Below are 21513 nucleotides of genomic sequence, written 5' to 3' on the forward strand. Positions count from 1 at the left end.
TATGAAACAGAGAGAAAGCTCAAATAAGTGAAATTAGGAAGTGGCAACCCACTTCAGTATTCTTACCTGAAAAATCCCCCTGGCAGAGGAGCCAGATGGGCTACAGTTCATGGGGTCACAAAGGAGGACAGGACCGAGAAACAGCACGGAAATGCAAGATGAGAGATAACTGCGGCTATCACAGAAACAAAAAGGGATTCTAAGGAACGTCACGAATGCTTACACACCAACACTGTAAAACTTAGAAAAATTTATACATTCTTCTAATTATAAGCCTTCCAAGTCTGAATCATGAAGAATTAGAAACATCCAAAGAGACTGATTACTAGTAAGGAAATTGCAACAGTATTCAAAAATCTCCCTCAAAATAAAAGTTTAGGACCATATGGCTTCACAGATAAATTCAACAAAACACTCAAAGATTTAATAACTATTCTCAAATACTTCCTTAAAACTGAAGATGAGGCAATGCTTCTTAAACCATTTTTCAAGGTCAAAGTTACTCAGATATCAGATCCAGGCAAGGACAATTCACACACACACGCACACACACGCATTGCAAATCAACATCTCTCGTGAACTCAGAAATAAATATCCTCAACAAAATATTGGCAAACTGAACACAACCACACATTAAAATAATAATACACTCAGTATGCCAGCAAATTTGGAAAACTCAACAGTGGCCCCAGCAATGGAAAGAGTCACTTGTCATTCCAATCTCAAAGAAAGGCAATGCTACAGAATGTTCAAATTAGCATACAGTTGTGCTCATATCACATGCTAGCAAGGTAATGTTAAAAATCCTTCAAGACAGGCTTCACAGTACATGAACCAAGAACTTCCAAATGTACACTGGACTCAGAAAAGGCAGAGGAACCCAAGGTCAAATTGCCAACATCTGCTGGATCATAGAAAAAAAAGGGAAATTCCAAAAAAAAAAAAAATCTGCTTCATTGACTATGCTAAAGCCTTTGACTGTGTGGATCAGGACAAACTGGAAAATTCTTCAAGAGATGGGAATACCAAACCACCTTACCTGCCTCCTAAGAAACTCATATGGCAGGTCAAGAAGCAGCAGTTAGAACTGGACATGGAATAAAGACTGGTTCAAAATGGGGAAAGGAGTACATCAAGGCTGTATACTGCCACACTGCTTATTTAACTTATATGTAGAGTATATCATGCAAAATACTGGTCTGGATGAAGCACAAGCTGGAATCAAGATTGCTGGGAGGAATACAATGACCTCAGATATGCAAATGACACCACCCTTATGGCAGAGTCAGGAAAATCCCCTGGAGAAGGAAATGGCAACCCACTCCAGCACTCTTGCCTGGAAAATCCCATGGACGGAGGAGCCTGGTAGGCTACAGTCCATGGGGTGGCAAAGAGTCAGACATGAATGAGCGACTTTACTTTCACTTTCACTTATGGCAGAAAGTGAAGAGGAACTGAAGAGCTTCTTGATGAAAGTGAAAGAGGAGAGTGAAAAAGTTGGCTTAAAACTCAACATTCAAAAAACTAAGAGCATGGCATTCAGTTCCATCACTTCATGGGAAATAGATGGGGAAAAAGTGAAAACAGAAACAGATTTTATTTTCTTGGGCTCCAAAATCACTGCAGACAATGACTGCAGTCATGAAATTAAAAGACACTTGCACCTTGGAAGAAAAGCTATGACCAACCAAGACAGTGTAAAAGCAGAGATGTCACTTTGCCAACAAAGGTCCCCATAGTCAAAGCTATGGTTTTTCCAGTAGTCATGTACCAAAGGGCGAGTCAGACTGTAAAGAAGGCTGAGTGCCAAATAACTGATGCTTTTGAACTGTGGTGTTGGAGAAGACTCTTGAGTCCCTTGGACTGCAAGGAGATCCAACCAGTCCATTCTGAAGGAGATCAGTCCTGGGTGTTCTTTGGAAGGACTGATGCTGAAGCTGAAACTCCAATACTTAGGCCACCCGATGCAAACAGCTGACTCACTGGAAAAGACCCTGAGGTTTGGAAAGATTGTGGGCAAGAGAAGAAGAACGTGACAGAGGATGAGATGATGGTACGTCATCATGAACTCAGTGGACATGGGTTTGACCAAACTCCAGGAGACAGTGAGGAGAAGGCAGTGGCACCCCTCTCCAGTACTCTTGCCTGGGAAATCCCATGGACGGAGGAGCCTCGTAGGCTACAGTCCATGGGGTCGCTAAAAAAACAGCATTGTATATAATAACCAAGATATGGAAGCAAACTAAGTGTCTATCGATGGATAAATAGATAAGATGTACAGAGACACACAAAAGAATACCACTCAGCTGCATAAGAGAATGAAATCTTGCCATCTGCAGCAACAAGGATGAAACTTGAGGGTGCTGTGTTAGATGAAGTAAATCAGATGGATAAAGGTCAAATACCATATGATCTCACTCAGATGTGGAATATCTACATGATATTAAATAAAAAGTTAATGAATGAACCGAAGCAAAAAAACAAACACATAGATATAGAGAATAGAATGGTGGTTATCAGAGGGGAGAGAGGTTGGGGAGAGAGTAAAATGGGTTACGTGGGTCAACAGTATGGTGACGATGGAAACTGAAGTTTTGTGGTGAATATGCTGTAATGTGTACGGAAGTGAAAATACAGTATTGTACACGGGAAATGTAATGTTATAAACCAATGTTTCCTTAATTTAAAAAATAAAAGAAAATTTACTAGCTGAACATTCTGAAGTTTTCATTTCCTTAAAGGAAATAAATCTTCTTTTCTAATCTGAAGAGTTTTATCAGTGGTTTACATTTGAGTCTAAATTGTGAAACTGAAATGGAAGCTATTAACAAATCCTTGAAGTCCCTTCAGTGACACTCCATTTTAAGAGTCTAAGTGGAAGAGAATTTGGTTGTAACCAAACAAACAAACAAACAAAAAGATGTTAAATAAAGGCTGAACTAAAGAAGGACGTTCGAGGAAGTGCCGGCAGGTAAGAATCATCCGAATGTCTGCATAGAGTTAGAAGTACGAATATTTAACTAAATTATGGTCACATAATCAACACAATTGCGTCTGAAAGAAGACTATGCTTCCATGTGTTCTGATCCTTCAGGGAATTTGTCCAACTAGAAAATAATTTATCAATGAGTTTAGTTTTTCCTTTCAAATTACCTTCATGCATCACCTCATAGGCATTAAAATTTTATTACTGAGGATTCTCTGGGAGTCTTAGATGCTGGTCATTCATATAAATTTCCTCTTATCATCTGTGACTTTGATCCCATTCCATTTCTTTAAAATTGGATGCACACATACATAATGTATTTAGCATGACTAAAGAAAGAGAAGATACTTTAATCTTTCTGTTTTGGACATTAAAAGATAGATTTTAGCTTTAATTTCTAGAAGAGAAAAAATCTTTCATAATTGAATAAATCTATAAAGTTGTTTCGTGAGAATTAAAGTTAGGAAAATGTTTTCTAAAGCTTTTCTACTAATTATTAAATATAGCAGTAATAAAAAGAAATTGAAAAATGAAGCAGTCATCACATTTCTTATTCTCTTCTCATGCTCAGACACTCAGTCGTGTTCGACTCTTTGCTATCCAACAACTGTAGCCCACCAGGCTCCTCTGTCCATGGGATTTTCCAGGCAAGATACTGGAGTGGGTTGCCATTTCCTCCTCCAGGGGATCTTCCTGACCCACGGATTGAACCTTCGTCTGCTGCTTTGGCAGGCAGATTCTTTACCACTGAGCCACCCAGTCTTCCACATATTTCCATGCCACTTAAATATCGCCAGTAAAAATGTTATACTTCCTTTTCAAGAATTTAGTTGGATAATACAGTGATTAGTTCAATTCAGTCACATCCAGCTCTTTGTGGCCCCATGGACTGCAGCATGCCAGGCTTGCCTGTCCATCACCAACTCCCAGAGCTTTCTCAAACTCATGTCCATCGAGTCAGTGATGCCATCCAACCATCTCATCCTCTGTCATCCCCTTCTCCTCCCACCTTCAATCTTTCCCAGCATCAGTGTCTTTTCCAATGAGTCAGTTCTTAGCATCAGGTGGCCACAGTATTGGCGTTTCAGAGTATTATGCTCTAAAAAACAGGGCTACAGTGTAGTCCGCCCTTAAAAAAAAAAAGGTTGTTCCTTTTACTTTTAATTAATAATGCTCCTTCATGAGTGTTTGTTCTGTCAATAAATGTCGGTATCATATCGACAGAATGATGGTGGATTTTCTGAAGAAGCAAGACAGTCTCTCTCAGTATTTCTGCTGCTTTAGGCACTAAGTCGTGCCCGACTCTTGCCACCACAGGGACTGTAGCCCACCAGGCTCCTCTGCCCGTGGCTTTTCAGGCAATAATACTAGAGAGGGTTGCCATTTCCTTCTCCAGAGGAGTCTTCCCAACCCAGGGATCAAACATGGGTCTCCTGCACTACAGGAAGCCTCTTCATTGACTGAGCCCCCAGGGAAGGCCCAAAGGAATTCTTATCAACAAAGCATTCAACACTTTTAAAAGATCGCTAACAATCTTAAATGCCTGAAACTAGTTCCCACTTAGGAAAGGACTCTTTGGTAATGTTAAAACACAAGAGCTACAAGCCAGAACAAGGGGAACTCAGGTGCTTCTTTTTTTTTTTAACTTTCTATTTTGTATTGGAGTAGAGTGATTAACAATACTGTGTTAGCTTCAGGTGTACAACAAAGTGATTGTTTTTTCTGCAAAAGAAAAATGATCTCATCAGAATCCTCACGCCCTGTTACCCACACACTTCCCACACACCTACTTGGAGAAAATGGAATGGATCCAAGGACCCACGTGCTGTGAGGAAGCTTTTATTGATAACTGAGGTCCAGGATTCCAGCAAAATATGCAATAAAACAACTGCACTGTCCCTCAGATAATCACATGTAAACTCTTGAAGCAACATTTTCCTGATTGGCTGATGGTAAGACTACAAAAACTCTTTCTCATTCTTTTAGAGGTAAACTAAAAGGAATTTTGATAAAAAAAAAAAAAAAAAAAAAAAAAAAAAAACCTTTGTAACCCGGTAATTTACATAAATGATCACTCTCTAGGACTGGTTTTGAGCATATTTGTATGCTCAAGTGCACCAAACAATGGAGACTGAATGGAGAACGAAAACACAGGTTAGAAAAATAAGAACGTTATGGGGCAGGAATCATCTTCTGTGATGTCCATTTTGTGAATATGTTTTATAAGCTGGTGCCCAAAGCATCTATAGTGTGGGGGCTCTTTTTGGAGAAAAATAGTGCAAAAATATAAATACATGATTAGACATGAAAGTAAATATTTAGACTGATAAAAGCTATAATTTAGAAATTTGAAAAGCTTATAATGACAACTGACATCACCTGTCTGGAAAAATATCCTAAGAATTTTATTATTTAACTGCTTAACACAATATACTTTCTTCTATAGTTTTTGATTGCATAGTCTTCAAACACATCATATAAAGTTTAGAAACACAAATTTTAATAGAGGTTCAAGAGGGAGTGGACTGATGTATAATTATCACTGATTCTTATTGATATATAGCAGAAGCCAACATAGTATTGTAAAGCAATTATCCTTCAATTAAAAATAAATTAATTTAAAAAATTTAGTCTAAAAAAAGTGAATCAGCTAAAAATTTTAAAAAAAGGAGGAACATAGGAATAACTTGATCTTTTTTCTACCTAGCCTGATTAACCAAAATCATAGTGTATAGATGCTTCTTTCAGTTTTGGAACTGTCATTATTGGTAATGTCACTTTGGTAGGTTGAATTGTGCCCCCTGAAAAAAATCAGTGTCTATGTCTTAACCCCTGGTACTTGTGAAAGTGACCTTATTTGAAAATAGGGGTTTTTGTAGCTCTAACTAAGTCATAGACTTCGAAAGTGAAAAGTGTTAGTTACTTAGTCGTAGCCAACTCTTTGAGACTCCATGGACTGTAGGCCGCCAGGCTCCTCTGTCTGTGGGATTCTCCAGGCAAGAACACTGGAGTGGGTGGCCATGCCCTCCTCCAGGGGATCTTCCCAGCTCAGAGATCAAAAAGGACTTGGAAATGGGATCATTTTGGATTTAGGGTGTGCTCTTAATCCAGTGATTGATGTCCTCATGAGAGAGACACAAGGGAAACCATACGAAGAGAGAGGTAGAGATTGGAGTGATGTGTCTACCAAACAAAGCTGCTGAGGATGGCCAGAGCGAGGAGCTGTGAGAGAGGAGGGGGGGCAGACCTCCTTTAGAGGAGCCCGGTGGGCTACAGGCCGTGGGTCACGAGGACTCAGGCAGGACTGAGCACACAGGCACACACGAGCACAAGATTCTCCCTCGGAGCCTCCAGAAAGACCAAGTTTACTGCCACCTGATTTCAGACTCAGAGCCACCAAGAGAGTGAGAAGAATAAATCTCTTAAGTCGGCAGCCTTACGAAACTAATGCCATCATGTGCTTCTAAATCAAGTTTCTTTTACACAGAAAATGTAAGAATTTGGTCTTTTTATGTTCCCTTCTTCAATATGAACCTTAAGTAATTTTTAAATTGAGGACATCTGCTGCTCAATTTGTATTAATGCCCTTACTGCTGTGATAAATAATGAATTTTACATTATCATTTCTGAAACAGTGCAGTTTCATCTTGAGCAAGTGGATTAATCTTCTAGTTAACAATTTTTCAAATCTGAAAAGTAGAAGATCTTTCTTCCTCATATTATCTTCTGACTTTGTACATTTCATAATTTTGTTTATCCTCCACACCCACAGCTTGGGCTGGGACCGGTGGAAAGAGTTCATACAGCTGTATGGCCTACCTGTAAGTAAGTGGGCAGAGGGGGATTAGAAACACCCGGAGATAACTATACACAAATGTGATCGAAAACCCAAGTATTCCACTACAAGTGTCCCTTTTCAACTCACCCTTAGCTAAACCCCAGAAGTGCCCATAGCCACTTCAACACCACTAAATGTGAGATGGAATGTGGCAAGAAGGGAAAGTGGAAAGTTGCCTCATTTTTCATTAATGAAGGTGAATATGCCTTAGTTTAGCCTTTTGAAGAATAACAACCAAGGATTGTGTGAACACACGGATAGGGTCCTTTCTTGGGAGGAACCCATGCATGTGAGGAGTCCTGAAGCTTCACTGACTTCCTAGTAAATTCATCTCCATGTGTGACATGTATTTTCAGTGCAGAAATTACCTTTCTGAGTTTAGAAAATGTACTCATGTTAATATTTAAGATGGAGCCTACAAGGACCTACTGCATAGCACTGGGAACTCTGCTCAACGTTAAGTGGCAGCCTGGATGGGAGGGGAGTTTGGGGGAGAATGGATACATCGACACTTATAGTTGAGTCACTTTGCCATCCAGCAGAAACTATCACAGCATTATTAATCAGCCATACTCCAATACAAAATAAACAGTTTGAAAGAAACCTACTCTTGGGTCTTACTGTGATGAACGGGTTTGGGTGGACATGTTTCCCTTACTCATAAGATGCCCTTTCTGTTTAGTCTGCTTAGTGAGCTCTAACTCATACTTCAAACCTAATTGTTATAGCTTCTATAGAAAGCTGTCCCTGAATCTCCTAGCCAGGCTCACATTCCCAGAGCTATTATCACACATTTGGCATGGTATTTAATTACAATAGAATTCTTAACCTGCTTCTCTTACAAAATTATAGTCTCCCAGTGGACAGGGCCATTGTATTCATCTTTGTATTCCTGTGTAGATACATGGGAAACCTTTGGGGAGCTATCTGTTTGTGGAAAGAAGGGAAAGAGCTTACAGTGTATGGAAGATAAGGCACATCGAGAATAATTAGTTCAACACCAAGCAAATATTTAATAAGGGTCTACTATGTACCAGACACTCTTCTGGGAGTGGGGGAATATTGAAAAGAAGTAATCAATACTATGCGTGTAAGAGATGTAGTCAAATAAACAGCAGATTTGGGAAGGGATCAAAAGTGAGGAAGAAAGCTTGCAATTGTAGATGGTTTTATCAAGATGGGCTCAATCTAAGATAGACTATTGAAAGAAACATGTGATGGAGGAGAGCTGTAAGGAAGAGGAAACAGCTAGATCAGACGCCTTAAGATGCGAGCATGTGTAAGATTTCCGAGGAGCAAGAGGAGGCCTGGCTTCGTTGGGTCCAGTTAAGTAAGCATGACACAGTGGACAGAGGTCAGAGAAGAAGCCAGGCATGCTGCTCTCAGCCATTCTAAAGACTTAGCTTAATTCCTGAGAGAAGTGGGGGACTTTGAAGGACTTTATCAGGATCGCCTTGGCTTAAAAACACATTGAAAGGACTCAAACGAGGCAGCAGGACAAGCTGAATTGATTGGACAGATAGCAATAAACGTGAAGTAGTCAGATGCTGGGCAGATCAATATATTTGAAAGTAGAGCCTACAAGAGCCTTCCTTTGGGAGGCTAGGAAAAATAGAAGAGTCAAGATGGTTGTTTCAGTCTGAATAAGAAGAGAGATGAGATTCATCTTTAACCAACATAGGGAAAAACTGTAAGAAGAGCAAGGGCTTTGTTTTATAGAAATCTATATTTTGATGGAAATTTAGCTATAAATTTGCTAAGTTTGAGATACAGAATAGAAGTACTGTAGTGGAAATGTTGAATTGAAATACAAGTTAAAATTTAAGGTAGAAATTTGGAGTGGAAATATAATTACATGTAATGTAACTTGGGAGTCACACAGACATAGATGATAGACTTGCGCTTGCCAAGCAGGAGGCATGGATTGTGAGGTTTGGTTGGGAGCCAACTTCATATTCACTATATATGAAATGGATTAAACAACAAGGTCCTACTATATATATAGTATATATATATATATCTCAGGGAACTATATTCAATATCCTATGATAAAGCTATAATGGAAAAGAACATGAAAAATTATATATGTGTGTATTGGAATCAATTTGCTATACAGTAGAAAATAACACAATGTTGTAAATCAACCATATCTCAATAAAATACTTTTTTGAAAAATTGGGAGTCATAATGCAGATGAAATGTAATTCATAAGACTTGATAAGCCTCCAAAGAAGAGTAAAAAAAAAAAAAATCAGGAAAAAGTCACTACTAAGCTCTGTGGTGCTCCAACAATCAGTGACTGGAAGAATCAGAAGAAGGGACAGGGAAGTAAGAACCAACCATGTAGGAAGAAAACCAAATATGTGCGACAGTTTTACAGTGAAAAGTCACATGAACAAAGTAAATTGAAGAAGCGTCCAACTACTACTGAAAAGTCAAATGCTATGAAAGATCACAGAAGCCGGGAATGCAAGTAGATCATTGGGTCAATAGCAGTCTCAAAGAGAGATTTTTATGGAGGAGTTGGGGCAAAAGAGCTTAGGAGAGAAAAAGAAATACAAGAATTAAGGACAATTAGTATTGACATTCTTTCAAGCAATTCTGCTTCAATAGGGAGCAAAGTAATAGGTCAGTAACTAGAAGGGAAGTGGGGAAAAAGCAACGTTTTTAGGATGGACACTGTCACAAGTTGGTGCTGATGGGAACGATTCAGGTCTAGAGGCAGGGGAAGTGGCACGCAGGTAGGAAGGGAACTAAAGGAGAGACGTCTTCACGGCAGGAAAGAAACGGAAGCCATGAAGGAGCCAGCCTTAGATGAAGACACAAACAGCTCATCAGAGGAAGGGGAGGTGAATGTCTGAGACAAGAGACGTGAGAAGATGGTTAAGAGGACGCAGGAATAAATGAACTACTGAGAAATAACGGGCAGGCAGCATTAAAAGCCCACGTGAGATCTGTGTTCAAGCCATCGAAATGCATTTTTCTCCATCTGTGTTCTGCTGCTCGAAGTCTGAGCATAGAATACGGAGAAAAGTGGGTATAATCAGCATCGTGAGTTTTCCAAGTGAATGCCACAAAGCAAGAAGGTGGGAAAGAAGTTGGACATGTTGGAAACAGACTGAATGTAACCGTTACCATAACATTTAAGCCATATAAAGAAACAAGTGAACACTTCAAAGAAGCAAGGGATGATAAACATCAGTAGAATGAGTAAATTATAGGTTCCAGTAAAGCTGGAGGATTTTTAGTCAGGTTACTCTGAGAATGGACTGGAGATACTGGATGGTTTCCAGGGAGTGTGACGAATGAACAGATTACAGAGAACTTGTAGGCATTAGTGATGCAAAGTCCGAGGCAGGATCCTGGAAGAGGCTCAGAAAGCAGAGAGGAGAAGGGTGTAAGGAAATGAGGACTCCAGCATTGGGGAAGGATCATCTGTGCATTTATTAAAATCAACTGAACTAAAATACACAACAGAAGTAATGTAGGTCATGATGTAAACCAGGAACCAGGAAATGAAGGGATCAGGAGGGGTGGGCCAGAAAAGAGCAATGAAGAGCAGGGGATGACGTACAGCCCAAAGACACGCTGTTCAAGCTGGGACTCTTTAAGAATGATGGAGAAATGATGATTAGAGAAAAGGAGCAGTGAGCGACAGGGAGGAAAGCTAGTACCTCCAGGCGCAATGAGAGAAAGCCTGGGTGTAGAGGAGCAGCACCAGCTGAAGAACCTACAGCAGAAGAAACGTCCCGGTGGAGCCAGGCTCGGTGAGAGCAGGAAAATAAAAGCAGTGTGTACCCAGGACAGATTGGGAGATGAATGCACCCTGGACCACAAGCTTCAGAAAGCATCAGTGGAAGAGTTCCACAGGTTAGAGACAGAAGAGGGGGGCAGAATAAAATGATTTCCAAAACCACATGTTGATTAATGTTGGCTATAAGGGATTGAGTGTCTAAGGCTTTTTTGGTGACCCACAGATAGGAATAAGCAGGGTGACAATATACAGCCTTGACGCACTCCTTTTCCTATTTGGGACCAGTCTGTTCCATGTCCAGTTCTAACTGTTGCTTCTTGACCTGCATACAGATTTCTCAGGAGGCAGGTCAGGTGATCTGATATACCCATCTCCTTAAGAATTTTCCACAGTTTGTTGTGACTCACACAGTCAAAGGCTTTGGCATAGTCAATAAAGCATAAATGGATGTTTTTCTGGAACTCTCTTGCTTTTTCTATGATCCAATGGATGCTGGCAGTTTGACCTCTGGTTCCTCCGCCTTTTCTAAATCCAGCTTGAACATCTAGAAGTTCTCAGTTCATGTACTGTTGAACCTATGCTAGGAGAGTTTTGAGCATAAATTTGCTAACGTGTGAGATGAGTGCAATTGTGTGGTAGTTTAAACATTCTTTGGTATTGCTTTTATTTGGGATTAGAATGAAAACTGACCTTTTCCAGTCCTGTGGCCACTGCTGAGTTTTCTAAATTTGCTGGCATATTGAGTGCAGCACTTTCACAGCATCATCTTTGAGGATTTGAAATAGCTCAACTGTAATTCCATCACCTCCCCTAGCTTTGTTTGTGGTGATGCTTCCTAAGGCCCACTTGACTTCACATTCCAGGATGTCTGACTCTAGGTCAGTGATCACACCATCATGGTTATCTTGGTCATGAAGATCTTTTTGGTATAGTTCTTCTGTGTATTCTTGCCACCTCTTCTTAATATCTTCTGCTTCTGTTAGGTCCATACCATTTCTTTCCTTTATTGTGCCCATCTTTGCATGAAATGTTCCCTTGGTATCTCTAATTTTTTTTGAAAAGATGTCTAGTTTTTCCCATTCTATTGTTTTCCTCTATTTCTTTGCACTGATCATCAAGGAAGGCTTTCTTATCTCTCCCTGGTTTTCTTTGGAACTCTGCATTCAAATGGGTGTATCTTTCCTTTTCTCCTTTGCCTTTAGCTTCTCTTTCCTGAGCTATTTGTAAGGCCTCCTCAGACAATCATTTGGCCTTTTACCATTTCTTTTTCTTGGGGATGGTCTTGCTCCCTGTCTCCTGTACAGTGTCATGAACCTCTGTCCATAGTTCTTCAAGCACTCTGTCTTTCAGATCTAATCCCTTGAATCTATTTCTCACTTCCACTTTATAATCATAAGGGATTTGATTTAGGTCATACCCGAATGGTCTAGTGGTTTTCCCTACTTTCTTCAATTTCAGTCTGAATTTGGCAATAAGGAGTTCATGATCTGAGCCACAGTCAGTTCCAGGTCTTGTTTTTACTGACTGCTGGGGTCCAGCCACAGTGGATCCAGGGAATTCAAAGGGTGGACGGCGTTGGCGTGGAAAGACTTGTTTATTTATTAATATAAGATTAGATTAAGAAACTATAGTGTAGTAAGAAGATTAAGTGGAGGAAGAGGGCTGAATAGCTTGGTTTACACGGAAGGCCAATAAAATTCCAGACAAGGAATTTGTACCATCTGCGTTGGGCCACCGGCGCCTGCTTGAATATCTAAGGGTGCCTCGCCTTAAGCTCCCTTTCGTGCGAGTCTTAACAGCCAGGGCAAGTAAGTAGACCTGGAGAGCCTCCGCGCCCCAGGTGGAGATTCAGCCTGAAGTTAAAGTAAAGAGCAGAGAGAGGGAAAGGAGAGAAGAAGAGAGAGAAAAAGACACCGGGGGGGGGGGGGGGGGGGGCCGGAGACCCAAGAAACCAGGCCGAGAGACTAGTTTCAGAAACTGGTCCGAGAAGCTGGCCCCCTCCTTTATTGTTCAGAAGGCCTTTTATACTTTTGATAAAACACGGAGATCAATGGGTAACACAGAATTATGTAGCGTTCGCAACCCAGATTCTTTCCGTATATCATTTTGTATACAAAGGTCTCAGGTGATTTACATTATCTTCTGGCCAAGAGGCTTGTTAACGCTTTTTGGCTCTCCTCCTTAATGAATGTTAATTTTGTTTCCCCTGAAGTGTTTTTCTTTAATCTGCATCTCCTTAAAGCATTAAAGTTACATCTCTATAGAACAAAGGTGCAGTGGGATATAACAAAGAAGGTACTTAACTCAAAGATCTAATGTTGCTAATACAAGATCTACTACTTGCATTTCTATATACCAACTATATCTAAAAATAAAGGATATGAAAATTTGGCAGCAAGCATTGACTCAACAAATGAAACTTTTAATCAGTCCTATTCTAAAGATTTTGACTCTTCGGAAGCCCCTACATTCCTAGGATGTTTTAAGCTTCCTGTGCCTCCTGCTGTCAGGAGGCCTCAAACAATCACATGCGCAGCTGTGCGAGTCCTGCAGGCAGGCTAGAAAGCCATCAGAGGGTTTTTTGGATTGAAACACTCTTTCAAATGCAGAAGACTAAAGCCCTGAATTGACTTTTTCCAGAAAATGTCAGAAGAGTGGAAAAGCAGAGCACAAAAGCTGGCAGATTTTTGTTGGGGTACATGCTTAGGAATTTCCAGAGGGGCCCCTGAAGTCTGAGCACGCCTTGCGTATGTCAGCTTCCTTCCTCATGACCTTGTCACGGGCGGGATTCCTCACACTGGCTCCCGGCAACTGACTGTGTTAGGTTATCGGAAGACTTAGTGAGGTGTGTAACTACATCAGGGACCTGGGTCAGTAGCTCCTGCGCTAAACATTCCATAACCAAATAAGGAGGTCAGTAGCTCCTGTGCTAAACATTCCATAACCAAATAAGAAAAAAAAAATCTATAGGGAAGCAGCATCAGGGGAATGTATGAGCTCAGCTTCGCATGTAACCAATCAGGTAGTGCCAACTATGCCTGTTGCTGGACTAAGGGACAAACTGTGTATAAACCGCCATACCTCTTTGTTCGGGGTCCAGCCGCATTCTGCTGTGTCGGAGAGGCTAGGACCCTGGTGCACCAGAAATAAACTCCCTTTATGCCTTTTGCATTACTTTGGTGGACTTGTTCATTCGGTCGGGTAGGGGACACGGACACGGAGCATAACATTTGGGGGCTCGTCTGGGATCTCCGCCCCACCAGAGGAATAATTCCCCTGGTAAGAGGGAGAAGCCCCGCTGAGAGGCAAAGAGCTCTGAACTCCGAAGCACCGGTGCTAATAGTACAGGCCTAGATTAAGTCCGGGGCCCAGTATCGTACTGGGGAGGCATCTAGGTGTGAGAGACAAGGCAAGCCCAGCGTAAGGCCTAGTCCCCGGTAGCGTACCGGGAAGGTGGCTGGCACTGAGGACGTCCTGACAGTAAGACATTTGCAAATAGAAAAGGGGTCTCTAGTGCTAAAAGAGACTGAATTGGAATCTGTTTGTTGTGTCATTTTTGTGACTCTGTGTGCCGGCACTGTCTGTGTGAGTGTCTTGTTGTCATTGTCTGTATTCTCTGTACCCATGGGGCAATCTACTTCTACTCCGCTGTCCCTGATGACTGACCATTTTTCTGATTTTAAGTCTAGAGCTCGGAATCTTTCGTTACTAGTAAAGAAGAGCAAACTGGTGACGTTCTGTTCCGCCGAATGGCCCACCTTTGATGTCGGATGGCCACAAGAGGGAACCTTCAATCCCCAGATCATCCAGGCAGTTAAAGAGAGGGTGCTTACTCCTGGTCCTGCCGGGCACCCAGACCAGACTCCCTACATTCTGGTCTGGCAGGATCTAGTGAAGAACCCACCGGAATGGCTTAAGCCCTTCGTTCTTGCTTCTCCTAAACCTCCCAGTCCCTCTTCCCCGGCTCCAACCTTACTAAACCCACAGGTGCTAGTCATGAAAGCGTCTGAAAAAACGAAAGAAAACCAGGACGAAAAACGACCCAAGCCGGTGTTCCAGGAATCTTCCTCTCTGTACCCTAATTTGATTGACTTGGAAACCGAACTGTCCCCACCCCCGTATGCGGATCCAAATCCACCTTTGCTTCCACAGGTTCCTCAAGTCTCGTCGGGAGAAGCCCAGAGGAGGGCCAAGCCCTCAGCTCCCCCTAGGGGAGGAGGCCCCGCCCAGGGAACTCGGGGAAGGGCAAGGGAGATGGCTAGCGCAGCGGAGGAGGAAGGCCCGGAATTGCCCTCCTCCACTGTTCACGCGTTTCCGGTCTGGGCGGGGCCAGCCAGAGAGGGTGGGGAACACATATATCAGTACTGGCCTTTTGCTACTAGTGATTTGTACAATTGGAAAACCCAAACCCCCTCTTTCTCTGAGAAACCTCAGGGTCTTATTGATCTTTTAGAATCTATCTTCTTTACTCACAACCCCACTTGGGATGATTGCCAACAACTGCTACAAGTACTTTTCACTACAGAAGAGCGTGAACGGATCCTGTCAGAAGCCCGGAAAAATGTGCCGGGGGTAGATGGGAGGCCCACAATACAGCCTCACCTCATTGAAGAGGGGTTCCCCTTGGTGCGACCCAACTGGGACTTCGAACGCGTTGAAGGTAGGGAGCGTCTCCGAGTGTACCGTCAGATCCTCATGGCTGGCCTTAGAGCGGCCGCCAGAAAACCAACTAATTTGGCCAAGGTAAATTCGGTGAGGCAAGAGCCAAATGAGAGCCCAGCAGCCTTCCTTGAAAGGATAATGGAAGCTTTTAGACAGTATACCCCCATGGACCCCCAGGCAGATGAGTCTAGGGCAACAGTCATGCTAGCATTTGTAAATCAGGCAGCCCCCGATATTAGGAGAAAGTTACAAAAGATAGACAGGCTTGGTGAACAGTCCCTACAAGATTTAGTGAGGGCAGCAGAGAGGGTTTTCAATCATAGAGAGACCCCGGAAGAAAGAGAGGACCGCATTAGAAGGGAAGACAGAGAATTTAGGGCTGAAGAAAACCGTAAAAATCAAAAGGAGCTGGCTCAGATATTTTTCGCTGGGATTGAAAACAAAAATAGATCCCCAAAAGGGAAAAAGCCAGATTAAAAAACTGAGGAGAAACCTGCAAGGCGCAAGCTTGAAAAGAACCAATGTGCGTTTTGTAAAGAGTTTGGACATTGGAAAGATAAATGCCCCAAGAAAAACCTAAAGAGGGGCCAAAAAATTCCAAGAACGAGACCCCCCCTCCTGACAGTCATATCCTCTACGCAGGAGAGGATAGTGACTAGGGGGGTCAAGGCTCGACGCCCCTCCCCGAGTCCTGGATAACTATAAATGTGGAGGGGAAACCGGTTGGCTTTATGGTAGACACGGGAGCTCAATACTCAGTCTTAAACCAAAGAGATGGGCCTATGTCTAAGAAAAGTAGCTGGGTACAGGGAGCAACCGGGACTAAGCGATATGGATGGACTACAAAACGGCATGTGAATTTGGGGACCCACCAAGTAACTCATTCCTTTCTGGTGATACCCGAATGCCCAGCGCCCTTGCTGGGAAGAGATTTACTGTCTAAAGTGAATGCCCAAATTCATTTTGGCCATGGACAAGTGTCAGTTTTAGATGGAACCGGGCACCCTCTACAGGTTCTGTCTCTGGCATTGAAGGATGAATACAGACTGTACTTGCCAGAGGCCCCAGCGACAGTAAGTCCTGAAGTACAGCCATGGGTTCAAAGATACGCTCAGGCCTGGGCTGAAACAGCAGGAATGGGATTGGCCAGACAGAGACCCCCTATTGTTGTGGAGTTAAAAGCGGGTGCCACACCAGTGAGGGTACGGCAATATCCCATGAGTCAAGAAGCCCGGCGAGGAATCACTCCTCACATACAACACCTCACAGACGCTGGGGTCTTAAAGAGATGCCGGTCCCCATGGAACACCCCCCCTGCTTCCCATAAAGAAGCCTGGGGGAACTGATTTTAGACCAGTTCAAGACTTGCGAGAGGTCAACAAGCGGGTGAGTGACATCCACCTACGGTTCCTAACCCTTATACATTGCTAAGCAGTTTGCCACCAAGCTACGTATGGTATACTGTTTTAGATTTAAAAGATGCCTTTTTCAGTCTGCCTCTCGCCCTGGCGTGCCAAGAAATCTTCGCCTTCGAATGGCTAGAAGATGGTGGACAGACTCCTGTGCAGCTGACGTGGACTCGCCTACCACAGGGGTTTAAGAACTCACCCACGTTGTTTAACGAGGCCTTAGATGAAGACCTCCATGAGTACCGGGTTGAACACCCTACCATTGTTTTATTACAATATGTTGATGACCTTATGCTGGTGGCGACTACAGAAAAAGAGTGCCAGGAGGCAACAGGTGACCTTCTCCAAACCCTTGGGACTTTAGGTTACAGGGCTAGTGCCAAAAAGGCCCAGATCGTCAAGCAAGAGGTTACATACCTTGGTTACAAGATAAAACAGGGCCAGAGGTGGCTAACACAGGCTATGAAAGACACCATCCTTCAGATCCCTGAACCTACCACTCCTAGGCAAGTGAGAGAGTTTCTGGGAACTGTAGGATATTGCCGATTGTGGATCTCGGGGTTTGCAGAAAAAGCCAGGCCCTTATATGAAGGGACCAAAGAAAACAAAGACTGGAAGTGGACTGAATCAATGAAAACGGCTTTTCAGGAGCTCAGGCGTGCCTTGCTGGAAGCTCCTGCCCTGGCCCTTCCTGACCCATCTAAGCCGTTCCAATTATTTGTGGATGAAAAGCGAGGGATAGGAAAAGGGGTACTAACACAGAAATGGGGACCTTGGAAGCGTCCCATAGCCTACCTTTCAAAGAAATTAGACCCAGTGGCAGCCGGGTGGCCACCTTGCCTCCGAATTATTGCAGCCACTGTGCTTCTAGTCCATGATGCTGATAAGCTGACTTATGGCCAGAAACTCTTGGTTTACACTCCTCATGCTATAGAGGGAGTCCTGAAACAACCTCCGGGCAAATGGATTTCCAATGCCCGCTTAACACACTACCAGGCCTTGCTGCTCGACACCTCCCAGATTCATTTTCAAACACCCTGCACTCTAAACCCAGCTACTCTTTTGCCCAATCCGGAAATAGATAGCCCCCTCCACGATTGTGACGAGATACTAGCCGGAGTAACAGCAGTATGAAGGGACTTAACAGACATGCCACTGGATAACAGTGACCTAATATGGTTCACAGATGGAAGCAGTTATGTTAGAGATGGACAGAGACGGGCGGGAGCCGCAATAGTAGATGACTCTGGACAGACGATATGGGCAGAGACTCTTTCCCCAGACACCTCAGCCCAAAGAGCAGAGTTAATTGTCCTGATTCAGGCATTAGAGAGAGCTAAAGGTAAAAGAATAACTATTTTCACTGACAGTCGCTATGCTTTTGGCACGGTACACATTCAGGGCCTGATTTATCGGGAACCGGGGTTTTTAACAGCTGAAGGAAAAGAGATCAAAAACTTACCAGAAATCCGTCGACTTCTGGAAGCTGCGCAGTTGCCTCAAGCTGTATCAATAGTACACGTACCTGGACATCAAAAGGGGGACAGCCTCACAGCCCGAGGAAATCGTGCCGCTGATTTGGCGGCTCGGAAGGCAGCTGACGAAGAGTACACCGCTCCAGTACTGGCAATCGGACTTCCGCCCCCAGGTATGGGAACTTTGCCCCCAACCCCTGAGTATTCGTCCACAGACCTGGCCTGGATCCAGGAATATCCCAACCTCCAACAAGGAGAGGATAAATGGTACCGGGACTCCGATGGCTACTTGATACTTCCTGCTCAGTTGGGACGACAACTGTGTGAACATCTGCACTCATCTACTCATCTGGGAGAGAAAAAGACTCTGCTGCTTTTTCAAACCGCGCGCCTACGATTTCCCCGGCACCAAACAACCGTAAAAAACATAGTACAAGCTTGTAAGGCATGCCAACAGATGAAGCCAGGAAAGAGGCAACACGCAGGACTGAGGTATCGAGGGGAAGGCCCAGGACAGCACTGGGAGATAGATTTTACTGAGGTAAGGCCAGGCAAGTATGGTTACCGCTACTTGCTAGTGTTGGTAGACACCTTCTCAGGGTGGGTAGAGGCTTTTCCTACTAAGGGAGAAACTGCAATGGTAGTGGCTAAAAAGGTTTTAGAAGAGATAGTCCCCAGGTTTGGCCTGCCGGTGGCCGTTGGCTCTGATAATGGCCCTGCTTTTGTGAGCCAAATAATACAGAACCTTGCCGGGCTCTAGGAACTAAGTGGAAATTACATTGTGAATACAGCCCACAGAGCTCGGGGCAAGTTGAAAGAATGAATCGGACCCTAAAAGAAACTTTAACTAAATTGGTTATGGAGACTGGCGGGGACTGGGTGACTCTCCTTCCCTTCGCCCTTTTTCTCGAGCGTAATACTCCTTATCAGCTCAATTTGACCCCATTTGAAATTCTGTATGGGCGCCACCCTCCCGTATGTCCAAAATTTGAAGGGAAAAAGTTTCCACTTCCCACCTTGGGACAATTCCAGGAGGCTTTGATGGCTTTGGGCAAAGTACACTCTCGCGTCTGGAAACTACTCCGAGAGGTACATGAGGGTCAAGGTGAGGGAATTAGCCCCTCACATAACATTGGCCCCGGGGACTGGGTGTGGGTCAAAAGGCACCACGCCAGGGCACTGGAACCCAGATGGAAAGGTCCTTATGTTGTTCTTCTTACCACCCCAACTGCCTTGAAGGTCGACGGTATCGGGCCCTGGGTGCATTGCAATCATGTACGCCCAGCTACTTCAGCCGAACAAGAAGATGCGAAAAGACAATGGGAAGCGTCTCTACACCCGTCCAACCCTTTAAAATTGAAGATCCAGCGCCGGCCGCAGGACCGACGAGACTCATCTGGACCGTCATCTGGATGACTGTGTTGCTTTGTCCTGTGACTGCCAGTGTGAACCCCCACCAACCTGTTAAGATCACCTGGACGCTCTGGAACGGACTGACTGGAGAGGTACTCAATTTGACCACCGGAATTCACCCCCCTAATACGTGGTGGCCGGATCTGTATTTCAACCTCAAAGACCTTATACAGACTACTTGGACAGAGGCCCAGACCAGAAACTTTGGATTCTGGGCATGACCCAGACACCTGAAGAGACATAATTGGGAGACTTGTGGGGGGCTGCAACATTATTTCTGTTGGTCCTGGAGCTGTGTGACCTCCAATGATGGGAGATGGAAATGGGAGGTCAGGAACCGGGACTTAGTCAATTTCCCGTTTGTCCAGCCCTATCTCGGGCCCTGGAACCAAGATTACCAAAACCTGTTCGGAGATTATGTCGGGCGGCAATGGAAACAGCACTGGAGCCCAATTGCTCAGGTGAAAGTAATGTTCAACCAGGAAGCGGCTAAACTGGAGAGGTCTTGGGTCTCCGGGCTATCATGGGGCCTCCAACTCTACGCTGAGTGGTTTGAAGCAAAGCCTGGGGGAATTCTGGTTATTAGTCAGACAATAGAACTGATATTAGTACACAGTATCGGACCTAATAAGGTAGAGAAATTAGGTGCTGTGACCCTATCAACCACACCCCAACCAACTTCGTTGACTTTAACTAAACCTAACAAGGATGAAGCTCTTGCTGAGACAGACCCGTTGTGGAAATTAGTCAAGGCTGCATACACCGCCTTAAACCAGACTCATCCTGAGGCAACTAGATCCTGTTGGTTATGTTACAACGTAGCTCCCCCATACTATGAAGCCATAGGCCTCAATGCTTCTTACAGCTTGGTCAACGCCTCAGATCCCTCCCAGTGTCAATGCGGAGACCGTAAGGTAGGACTCACGATGAGGCAGGTATGGGGAAAGAGGCTATGTATAGGCACAGTGCCGTCAGATAAAACCTCCCTATGTGTCAATGTCACAAGATCTGTAAACGGGCCTCTGGCTAGCTGGATGATTCCCCAGATGGGAGGATGGTGGGTATGTTCCAGAACCGGGTTGACCCCTTGTGTACATGAGTCAATTTTTGATCCCAAAGAAGAATTTTGTGTCATGGTAGCAGTAGTACCTAAAATAATATACAGGTCGGAAGAAACTGTGTACGACTATTGGGCCCATAGGTCAACCCTCAATCAGCAAGAAAGAGCATATAGAATTAAAAGAGAACCCCTTACTGCAATTACTATAGCCACTATGTTTGGCTTAGGGATAGCCGGAGCTGGAACTGGAATTACAGCTTTGTCTATGCAAAGTCAAGGATTTAACTCTTTAAGGGCAGCGATAGATGAAGATATCACCCGACTAGAACAGTCTATAAGTCATTTAGAGTCGTCTTTAACTTCCTTGTCTGAAGTAGTTTTGCAAAATAGAAGAGGGCTAGATTTGCTATTTCTACAACAAGGGGGACTTTGTGCCGCCCTGGGAGAGGAATGTTGTCTTTACGCAGACCATACAGGTATAGTTAGAGAATCTATGGCCAAAGTGAGAGAGGGGCTAGCCCAGCGTAAATGAGAGCGGGAGGCCCAACAAGGATGGTTTGAGTCTTGGTTTCAACAATCCCCTTGGCTGACTACTTTAATCTCAACCTTACTAGGACCCTTGATAATCCTTCTAATAATGCTCACGTTCGGTCCCTGCATCATCAACAGACTTGTAGCCTTTGTAAAAGAACGTATTAACACAGTGCAGTTGTTTGTGCTACGGCAACAATATCAAACTGTATCACCGGGAACAGAGGAAGATTCCTCTGTATGATCAAAGAACAGGGGGGAATGTTAGGTTATCGGAAGACTTAGTGAGGTGTGTAACTACATCAGGGACCTGGGACAGTAGCTCCTGCGATAAACATTTCATAACCAAATAAGGAGGTCAGTAGCTCCTGCGCTAAACATTCCA

At 43.8% G+C, this 21513-nt stretch overlaps 1 long non-coding RNA gene across 2 annotated transcripts in view; it reads right to left on the reverse strand.

The window, feature by feature from the left end:
• Positions 1–18301, reverse strand: part of LOC138430847 (uncharacterized) — a 155371-nt gene extending 137070 nt beyond the window's left edge. The window contains exon 1 of one of the 2 annotated variants that reach the window (XR_011253408.1): positions 18175–18301. This is a non-coding gene — a long non-coding RNA (uncharacterized lncRNA). Of the gene's footprint in view, positions 1–18111 lie in introns of both variants that reach the window. The other variant, XR_011253409.1, reaches the window with a different exon arrangement.
• Between the last annotated feature and the right edge of the window lie 3212 nt (positions 18302–21513).

The sequence above is a fragment of the Ovis canadensis genome, chromosome 26 (assembly GCF_042477335.2).
Source record: "Ovis canadensis isolate MfBH-ARS-UI-01 breed Bighorn chromosome 26, ARS-UI_OviCan_v2, whole genome shotgun sequence".
Lineage (NCBI taxonomy): Eukaryota > Metazoa > Chordata > Mammalia > Artiodactyla > Bovidae > Ovis > Ovis canadensis.